Here is a 9,313-nt window from a genome sequence, read left to right as displayed (position 1 = left end):
GTTTAGTAAATCACTAGTTTGAAAGTAGCTAGTGTTGTTAAGGAAGGATTTACAAGATCAGTTAGCAATTAGCATTAGCTCGACAGCTTTTAGTCCCTTCAATAACTCTATTATTGAGAGAAATGGTGTATATTTTTAATTATAAAATGCTACAGGGAAAAAACAGCACAGTACAGATAAAATTGAAAGAAACTCGGGAGCTTTTATGACTGACTGAGTAGCGCTCGCAAGTTCCTGGCTGGTTAGTGAGTTAGCAGTTAGCTTGCCAGCCTGTTAGCCTCTACAACCGCATGTTTTCTCAAAGTATGGTTTCTAAAAAAGTATTTACTTAGTAACAGTCCTAAAACTAAAGTATTGTATCAGCAGTTGTATCAAGTGTGTGTGAGAGAGAGAGAGTGTGGGTGTGTGCTGGGTAAAACTATGAGAGAGCACTGTTGTGTTTTCTCGTTGGTCTGGTTGGTTAACTGGGCCGGAGTCAAGGGAAAGAATGTAGCCCCATTAAAACACATTAAAGAGAGAGGCAGAGAGAGAATGGGTGTGTGTCAGTGTGAGGCAGAGAGAGCTGGATGAAGATAAACAGATATAAATTGTTGATCCACTGTCATAATATTACATTGTTTTGTTCACAAAGTCATCTCCTCCTGCAGATAAACACTATGTGAGTTTGAAAGAGTGACAGGAGGACTGGCAATAGGAAATGAAAGTGGTGTGACGAAATGAAAATAGGTGAGAGTAATCGGGGGGAAAGTTAAAGAGAGGTATTGTGAGGCTCCTGTGCAGCCTGTCAATATGACAACAGGTAGTGTCAGGTGTAAATGAAATGAAAGAAGAGACAATGAAAACAAACAGAAGGGGAGAAAGTGAGAGAGAAAGAGGGAGATAAACACAATTAGAGCAGAAAAAGATGGAGAGTAAGATGAAGAGGAGGAATTCTGAAAGAGAAGAGCTATAGGCAGAGAGTCGGAGATGCTTAGAGCTGATATTAAGTCGGAGTTTCAGCATTCCTCAGCCTTGGAAAACACTTAAACATGCATGACTGACTCGTCTGTTTGCTTTAGTGAGACAAAAGCATCACAACAGTGCTTTACATGCAAAGTGCAGGACGACAGTCTGGTAACTCTACACACACCTCCACAAGTCCATTTAATTGTTTTCATTCACAGTATTTGAAGCAGGCAGTATCAGTTGCAACACTACAACACGAGGCATTAGCATTTCCTAATTTATCCATTTTGGAGAGAATTTAAAAAAAGCTTTGGTTCACCAGTTTACAAGACTTTTGAAGATTTTCAAAAGTATCTGCTTGAGGTCAGCCTGTATCACCACTGTTCTGGAGACTAGCTCTCAAGCTAGCAAAATTAGCTACTTACTATAAGCAACAAGCTAGCTTGCCAATCATAAACAAAGCCCATTTAAAGCTGCAGTATTAGATTTTTTTGGACAGAAGTTGAACAACCTCACAACAAGCTGGTATATTCAATTATTTTTACAGGCAAGTGTTCGCTAAAAGAAGACAGAGCAACATTATCACGTTGGAGTCATGTTTGATGAATGTTCCGTCCAATATTTACTCTTCCTTTAGCTCTGGTTTGGCCTCCACAAACTCCTTATCTTGTTCTATTATTTATTTTCCGCTTTGTTTTTTTTCTAAATGTGCCATAAAACTAAAACTATAAGCTAAAAAAACCAAAACAACCCTCAGGGGCCTGGAATCTTCTGGATTTTCAGAGGAAACAATCCAAATAGTGACGTTATTTGCCAGCAAACCCTCCCCGTTCCAAAAGCGAAAAACACGAAAGAACCTATGTAGAGAACATGGCGGACTTCGTAGAAGAGGACCCACTCCCAGTGTAAAACCGCTCATTCTAAGGTAACACAAACACAACTAATATTATTTTCAGGTGATTATACACTAATGAAAACAAACCTATGAATATTATATTCCATTCCTGCCAATCCTTTAAGTCCAGGATGTCTGAATTACCACTAGCATATGAACATAGCTTAACATAAGTCTTCACCATCACTGAACACTCAACAACAATTACCCAACTGGCCATTTCATCCAAACACATGGAGACTGTAACCCTGCCATGGTTAAAGGTGCCGGGTACATAAACATACTCTTATCAAGTCATTTTGTTATTGTTATAACTGTCACTAATTAACTAATGACTGACACTGTGGCTCCACGTGGATCTGGTGTAAGTGACATTACCACCCTCCGCCCAGCTGAAATAAAGATAACGTCCCCTTCCTGCAGCTCTCTTATCGGCGCACAGTGCAGAGTACAGTCAGACTCGCCCTTTAGCTGAGCGCAGAGTGGCACATTGACAAAACACAAAACAATATGTTTCATCATCGTGGCAAGTGGGAGTTGCCACAAGCTTGGTCCTGCACAGGTTTTCGGTTTTTGTGTCAGTCAGATGTAGTTTAAAGATTAAATAATGGTAGGAGGAAACAACTGCATCTGCTGAAACAGCTGGGTCACTATGACAAGATAATAAAACAGTTGAAGGGCACTTTATGGCGAGTTATTGTGTTATTACGTTATTTATCTCTCCTGTAGGATGGCCATAATGTTCCAATGATGTTACTAAAGTGACAACACGTTCTCAATGATCAAAAGTATGTGGACGCCCTAACATTCCAGCCATAACTGATTTTTGAACGTGTCATTCCAAAACCCTGCACATGAGTAGCCTGCTACAGGCTAACGGACTGCAAGCTTCCAGTTCATCCCAAAGCTGTTGGAGGCTGGTTGAGTTCAGAGCTCTGTGCCAAATGTATTGATCATGCTGTAACAACCACAAAACCAAACTGACCTGGAAGCAATACTGGATGTAAAATAGGTCTTAAATTGCATTTATAATAGTCTTAAAAAGGTCTTTGAAAGTCTTAACTCTAACCTGTGAAGAAGCCCTGTTTTAAACCTTCAGTATGATATCATATTATCCTACACTGAAGGTATTCTTTGAACTAAGAGTAAGCCTGAGTTACTCAATAGATTCATAATGACTTCACCAAAGTTACTAGTAATACTATGGGATTTACATAATCATTGTGATCATAGTTTCATGCTGTTAGAACTTAGATCATTTATGCTTCCTAAAGTCCCAAATTTCCTAAATGTTCCTAAATTACACAAAATTGTGCTTATTTAGTAGATGTCACTTTGTTTTGAAGGATCATAAGCTGTCTTTGTAATGTTCCTGTGGAAGGTCTAGCCTTTGTGTTAACTGTTATCATACTGAAATCTTTTTAAATCTCCTGTTTTTACATTAAATGGCACTTTTTGCATTGACTTTTTTTTAATGAACTGATGTAATATTAACAGTATCGTTTAGTACAGTGGTTCCCAACCTGGGGGTCGGGACTCCCACTAGGGGTCGCCAAAGCCACGAGTCAGGAGACCTTCTTGATTTTAAAACATACTCGAACATTTTAAAACTATACACAGTAGGCCTATATCTCAGCATTAAGTTGTAAATGTAAAGTAAATTGTCTAATAGAACAATAATCAAGCGTCAGGGAGAAGAAAACACTGAATTTCTCAAAAAAGAAGCCTATTTTTATTTATAATAAGTCTGTATGATTGTTAAAAATGATAAAAAATATTTAATAGAGACAGAGAATTGTTTAGAAAGTTCCATAAACAGGAAATAATCTGCTCAAAATTCATCCAAATCACTCGTTTTACTATTCACTATTACACTGTACAGTTTTGAATAATGAAATATGTATAAAATATGTCACTGATTGGCAGTGGTTTAGAAAATAACGACAGGCTCTGTTTACATATTGTTGCTGAATGTACACTATTATAATGTTTTTGCATCATTCTAAAAATAACAGGCAATAGGCTTACATTGGGTCGAGATACTGCCCCTGTTGTAGTTTCTATTCATCCCACTTAGACAGTTTCTGTGATTTAAATCCCTCTAAGAACCCCTCAGCAGACTAAAGTTCACTTTTGATCACCGCCTGCTGAACTCCAGCTCTAAGAACGGAATGAACTGAGAGCAGAACTACGGGGCCCCGGGAGCCAGTGCCAGCAAGCGCAGTGGAAAGCTCCAGGTTAAAATCCAACGAGTGCGCAGTAAATGATCAGCCTCTTACCTGTTGACGCTCCCTCTGCGGCGCTGCTCTGCTGGGACTGACAGCCTCAACTTTCTGCCTGACAGCAGTTTGCCTTGTGGGTGGGGCCAGGGCTACACCTGCAGCACGCACACCGGAGACGTGCGTAAAAATGGGCGCGCGCACGACGCCGCTGACGCACGCAAAAGAGTTGTCGTTTTACCTGTACCGCCTGTCAGAGGCGGGAAGAGAGGAGGGGATGGGTTGTTTTATTTTTTATTTTTAGACGGAAGTCCACAAAAGTTTTAAGAAGCATGTGAACCTCTCTCTCTTTCTCCTCTCTCTCTCTCTCTCCTTCTCTCATCTCTCTCTCTGTCGCTCTCTCTCACCATTTTTGGAGATCTAGTGTAGCCTACCAGTCTCTCACCAAAATGCAACTATTGTAACTATTTCAGGAATGTTCTCCTCCCTTGTGGCGTTGTGACGTTCTCTCTGATGTCACTGATGATCTTTATTGAATAACTGGAGCTGAAAGAAGCTGAATCATTCTCCGTCTTCATGTTCTCTCTTTAAGTTTTTGATGTGATTTTTTTGATTCTTTTGATTTGTCAATCAGTCGATTTCAGACCTATTGACAAATCAGACCCAGACTGAAATATCTACGTATTCTGTTGGTCAGATTGCAACTTAGGCGACATTCACACTGCAAGCCTTGACTCAATTCTGATTTATTACTCAGATCTGATTCTTTTTGTTTTGTTCCAAAAATGTGGCCCATATCAGAGTCCAGTGTGAACAAGTCACAGTCCTGAAATGACCCACTGGACAAATGCAGATCAAGATTGACATAAAATAAATAATCAGACCTGAATCTAAATTTGGCCCAAATCAGAATTTAAAAGATCAGATTCCATGTGATTTGTTCTGTTAATACTGCCATAAAAAGGGGATCGGAGTCACACTTTGGTCACTTTGGCTTGCAGTCTGAACACGGCCATAAAGATCAGACATGTCAAAAATTATGGAAATAATTTGAATAATAATTTGTGTTCAATTCTTTTTTGCACAACAACTTCAACCGACTGGTAAAATATTCTGTGAACAACATCCACTCATTTTCTCACTCAAATATGCAGTATCTGTAAATATGCAAATACTGAAGTCCGCTCTCACTGTACTGTATGTTCACTGGAGATGTCCATGCTACTACGCTTTTGTTCATCTCTTTAAACAGATATCTGCATGCTGAATCTGCAGACAGGAGACAAGAAGGAAGTGTTCTGGTTACATTTGTAAAAATCTAAAAAACTTAATCAGTCAAAGTCTAGCCACTGAAAGTCAGTAATGGACCTTAAAACTAGAAAAATGTGAGCAAGTTGTGCTTATTATAAGCAATGGAAACTTAAAATGAATGTTTTGGTCACCTTATTGAGCTGAATTTAAGGATTTGTTCCTTAATCTAAGATTCGAAATTGAAAATACCCAGCATGATAAGAAATAAGGGACTTTGTTTCTTACTTATAAAATAAGGAAATTAATCTTGTTCCTCTGCTGGGATATTATACAAACCACTGTTGCAACTTGTTACTTGTTAAATCTAACATAATATTAGCTGTAATATCTTACTAATACACCGTTAACATGCTTGACAAGATTATTTTTCTTTTTAGACAAATGATTAGATTCATTTCCCAGAAACAAGACTTTTTTACTTTATTGAGCTCACACCTCAAACAGAGATTTATTACAGAACAATTACAAGCAACAAGTAAAACACATTTTTGAGTGGAGTGGGGTTTTTAACAAAGGATAATGTTTGTAACCAAGGACAGATTGGATGTGATATCTGAATTTAGATCACAGTGAGGAAAGTCTTTCCAAGAGATCAGACAGGAGGTTTTCCAGCAGTCTGAACACACTGTGATACAGTCTCCTGTGGAGAGGACTGTTGGTTAAACAGCCGCTGGTTGCTATAGGTGTCAGACTGAATGCAGAACTGCCTTGTGTTGGGCAACACTGACAACCACACCTCACATTCCTCTGTGCTGGAGCTGAGAACACCCATTCAGCTGGCTATACTATGGACACACACACATGCGCGCAGATGTACTGTAATGGAGTAATATCACATTCACCTTTTGTTCTGTAAAAAGCACTTTGTTGTGACAAACCTGTCTGTGAGGAGACTCATAAATACATTTGAATATAAGCAAGTTATTCTGTCTGTGAGCCTCAGTATCAGGTTACAGGCCGGTCGGACTCACCTGAGCAGGGTTGTAGAAAATCTTTGTCTCAGTGTGGACTGATAAAAGTGCAGCACGTGGTACTTTATCATGTACAAACCAATGCACACGCCTAACTGAGAGCTTGATGGGTTCAGATAAGCAGTATAGCTATTTATTCAGTGAAACTCTCAGTGTTTGGGAGGTTTAGGGGTGTTATAATACATTTTTTTCCAAACTGACCACATTTAAAATCTGGTCTCACTCACATAAACAAACACTTCACTCTGAAATGTGGCTGTATAGTTTGTTTCTTTACAGTCTACACATGGTAAGAGTTTCAAGACTTTGTTCAATTAGTTGCCAGTTCATTTTATTTTGATTGACTAATCGATTTATCAACTAATCGTTACAGCTGGATTTGGCTTTATCAAACTCAGTTGGCGTTTAAAGCTCACTTGAATATAATATTCATATGACTTATATGAGTTCCTTTTTTATTTATATGTTATGTTTTTACAGGAACTTAATAGTAGACTATATGTATTTAAACTGCCTATGATTGAACTCCAAGCTCTCCTAATGTACTGTTTTACTATTGTCTATTGTCTGATTTAACTGCTATGAAATCATTTTTGTTATATTTGTTGAAATTGTCTTTACATCCAGACAGCAGGATGTGAACTAAAGGGGAGATGGGGATGATGCACTCAACAAGACATAAGCTCCCCTGAAATCATGATTTTAATATCTAAAAACAAAATTTTTGCAACACATTTCCATTGCTGTATTTTTATGATGATGGATCATGCATAAAAAATAAGCAATTTTATATACATATATATGTGTGTGTGTGTGTGTGTGTGTGTGTGTGTGTGTGTGGGGCTTTAATTTACACCGAGCGGAAGCCAATATATACTAGTGTATGTATATTATTATTTCTATATATACATATATATTTATATATACAATATATTATATATATATGATACACACATATATACCATTATATATGGTGTGTATATATATTATGTATGTATTATATATACTATATATACATAATATATATATACACATATATACTATATATATAGCTATATATACGGCTACACATATATACATATATATGGTGTGTGTAATATACTATTATGTATTAAATATATATATAGTATAATACATTATATTATATACTATATATACACATATATAATAATATATATATATGAGCGAAACAGTTTGTGGCATAATAAAATGGAGCAAGCCTTTTACTCTGCTACTGTCAGTGGTTCCACTGTCTGTTTCCCACTGCAGACCTTCACACTGGAAACTGTTTTGATTAACTGATTGATTTCCTACATTCAGCAGATCTAAAACTAAACTCTGCATAACCTTTCCATATCTCTATAAATCAGTCTCACAGTATTTGTTTGTTACATGATTATAAGCACATGTTAAGATTAAAAACTTCACCTGACCCTGATGCGTCAGTCATTACAAAGTCACGCTGTGCAGTCAAACTTTGCCTAAATCAACAGGACTTTATTCTGGATTCTAATTGAGATCCCAAACTTTTCCTAACTTGATATAAAATAAACATGATACTGTCAGACATGATACTGTAAGACCTTTTTTCCAACCTTAAAGCTCCTGAGGGGGAATTTAAAGGGAAAGCTAGTTGCTTAAGAGTTAATTTCATCATCTCACACATCTGTTTTCTCTTCCACGGTTGTGAATCAGCGAGCAGAAAGTTGCACATGTTGTGTTGTGTCACCTGGTTGTTCAAGGTGTGACTGTAGTCCAAAGAAATGTGCTGCTGATGGGAGCGTCCCAGTGACACAACCTTTACTCACTCACTGATAACTCACACTGCTTACATAAGACATATAAGATGATGTACTTGCTAGCTTATGCAGCTAAACTATAAGACAGTGTTATTCTCAAAACTAGTTCTTGTCTATTTTCTCTATTTTTTTTAGACTTGCTTTGGTATAATTAGCTTTTTCTCTTGTTCAAGTTTTTATTTTTCTGTATATTATTTTTATTATAACTTTTTATTTCAATTTTCCTGTATATGTTTTTTGTGTGACAATAAATACATTTCAAACAGAATGCAAATGTCATTCAGTTTTCTTAAAACGTCAAAAATGTTTTAGCTGATCTGATAGATGGAAACATTCACACACCTAATAGCCCTGTTTGGGAACTAATATGACTGCTACAGGTAGGTTCTCTTTAGAGCAACATTGTGTGAGCCTATTCCTATTTATTTTGGTAAATTGGCACCATCAAGTGTGCCGAATTAGCTGTTAGCAGTAATGCACCAATGCACCTGTTGATGCACAAATCAACTAGCAACTACATCAGTATGCGGCCCCTTGGATCAATTTAAATGTACCACGACCCATTCAATCAACTGGTTGACTGAAGCTTTGCTGCTAAAGTCTAATTTGCACTGTGCCACAAATGTCAACCTCATTGTGGCCCGAACAGAAAGTTCAAGTCAGTGGTATTCGTCCTCTGGGGACTACGAATGTCTGGATAAAATTTTTACAGTTGAGATATTTCAGACTAAAGTGGTGGACCTACCAACATACCGACATTGCCGTTCCTACAGTCACAATAGTGGGGCTAAAGACATTTAAACTGAAACTGACCCCGCCGTGGAGAGACCTTCTGTCTTCACCCTTTATTTAACCAGGTGGCTCAGATGAAAACAGATTTTTCAGGAATGATGAAAAACAAAAAAAAACATAATCCTAAAACTAACATGAATGTTACAAAATACTCCACCCAGCAACATATGAGGACAAAAAAGCTATCATAAACAAATAGGACGGAATTGGGACGGGTCAGAGAGATGATTTGTTCTGGGTTTATTCTTATCTGCAGGTGAGCTCACAGAAAACTGTCAGTATCACAATGATGTACTTGTAAAGGTCACAGAGACACGGCAGATTTGTTTTGTTACATTATTAGACCAAAAAAATTATTGGATTGGATGAATTATGGGGAAT

At 37.5% G+C, this 9,313-nt stretch overlaps 1 protein-coding gene across 1 annotated transcript in view; it reads right to left on the bottom strand.

Moving 5' to 3' along the window:
* Positions 1 to 4,291, bottom strand: part of LOC118332980 (cingulin-like protein 1) — a 62,235-nt gene extending 57,944 nt beyond the window's left edge. Inside the window, exon 1 of the mRNA XM_035668446.1 lies at positions 4,120 to 4,291. The gene's annotated coding sequence lies outside the window, so the exon portion shown is untranslated. The remainder of the gene's footprint in view (positions 1 to 4,119) is intronic.
* Positions 4,292 to 9,313: the final 5,022 nt, after the last annotated feature.

The sequence above is a fragment of the Morone saxatilis genome, unplaced genomic scaffold, assembly GCF_004916995.1.
Source record: "Morone saxatilis isolate NCDOM2014 unplaced genomic scaffold, NCSU_SB_2.0 Contig21, whole genome shotgun sequence".
Taxonomy (NCBI): domain Eukaryota; kingdom Metazoa; phylum Chordata; class Actinopteri; family Moronidae; genus Morone; species Morone saxatilis.
This window is presented reverse-complemented; position numbering and strand designations above follow the sequence as displayed.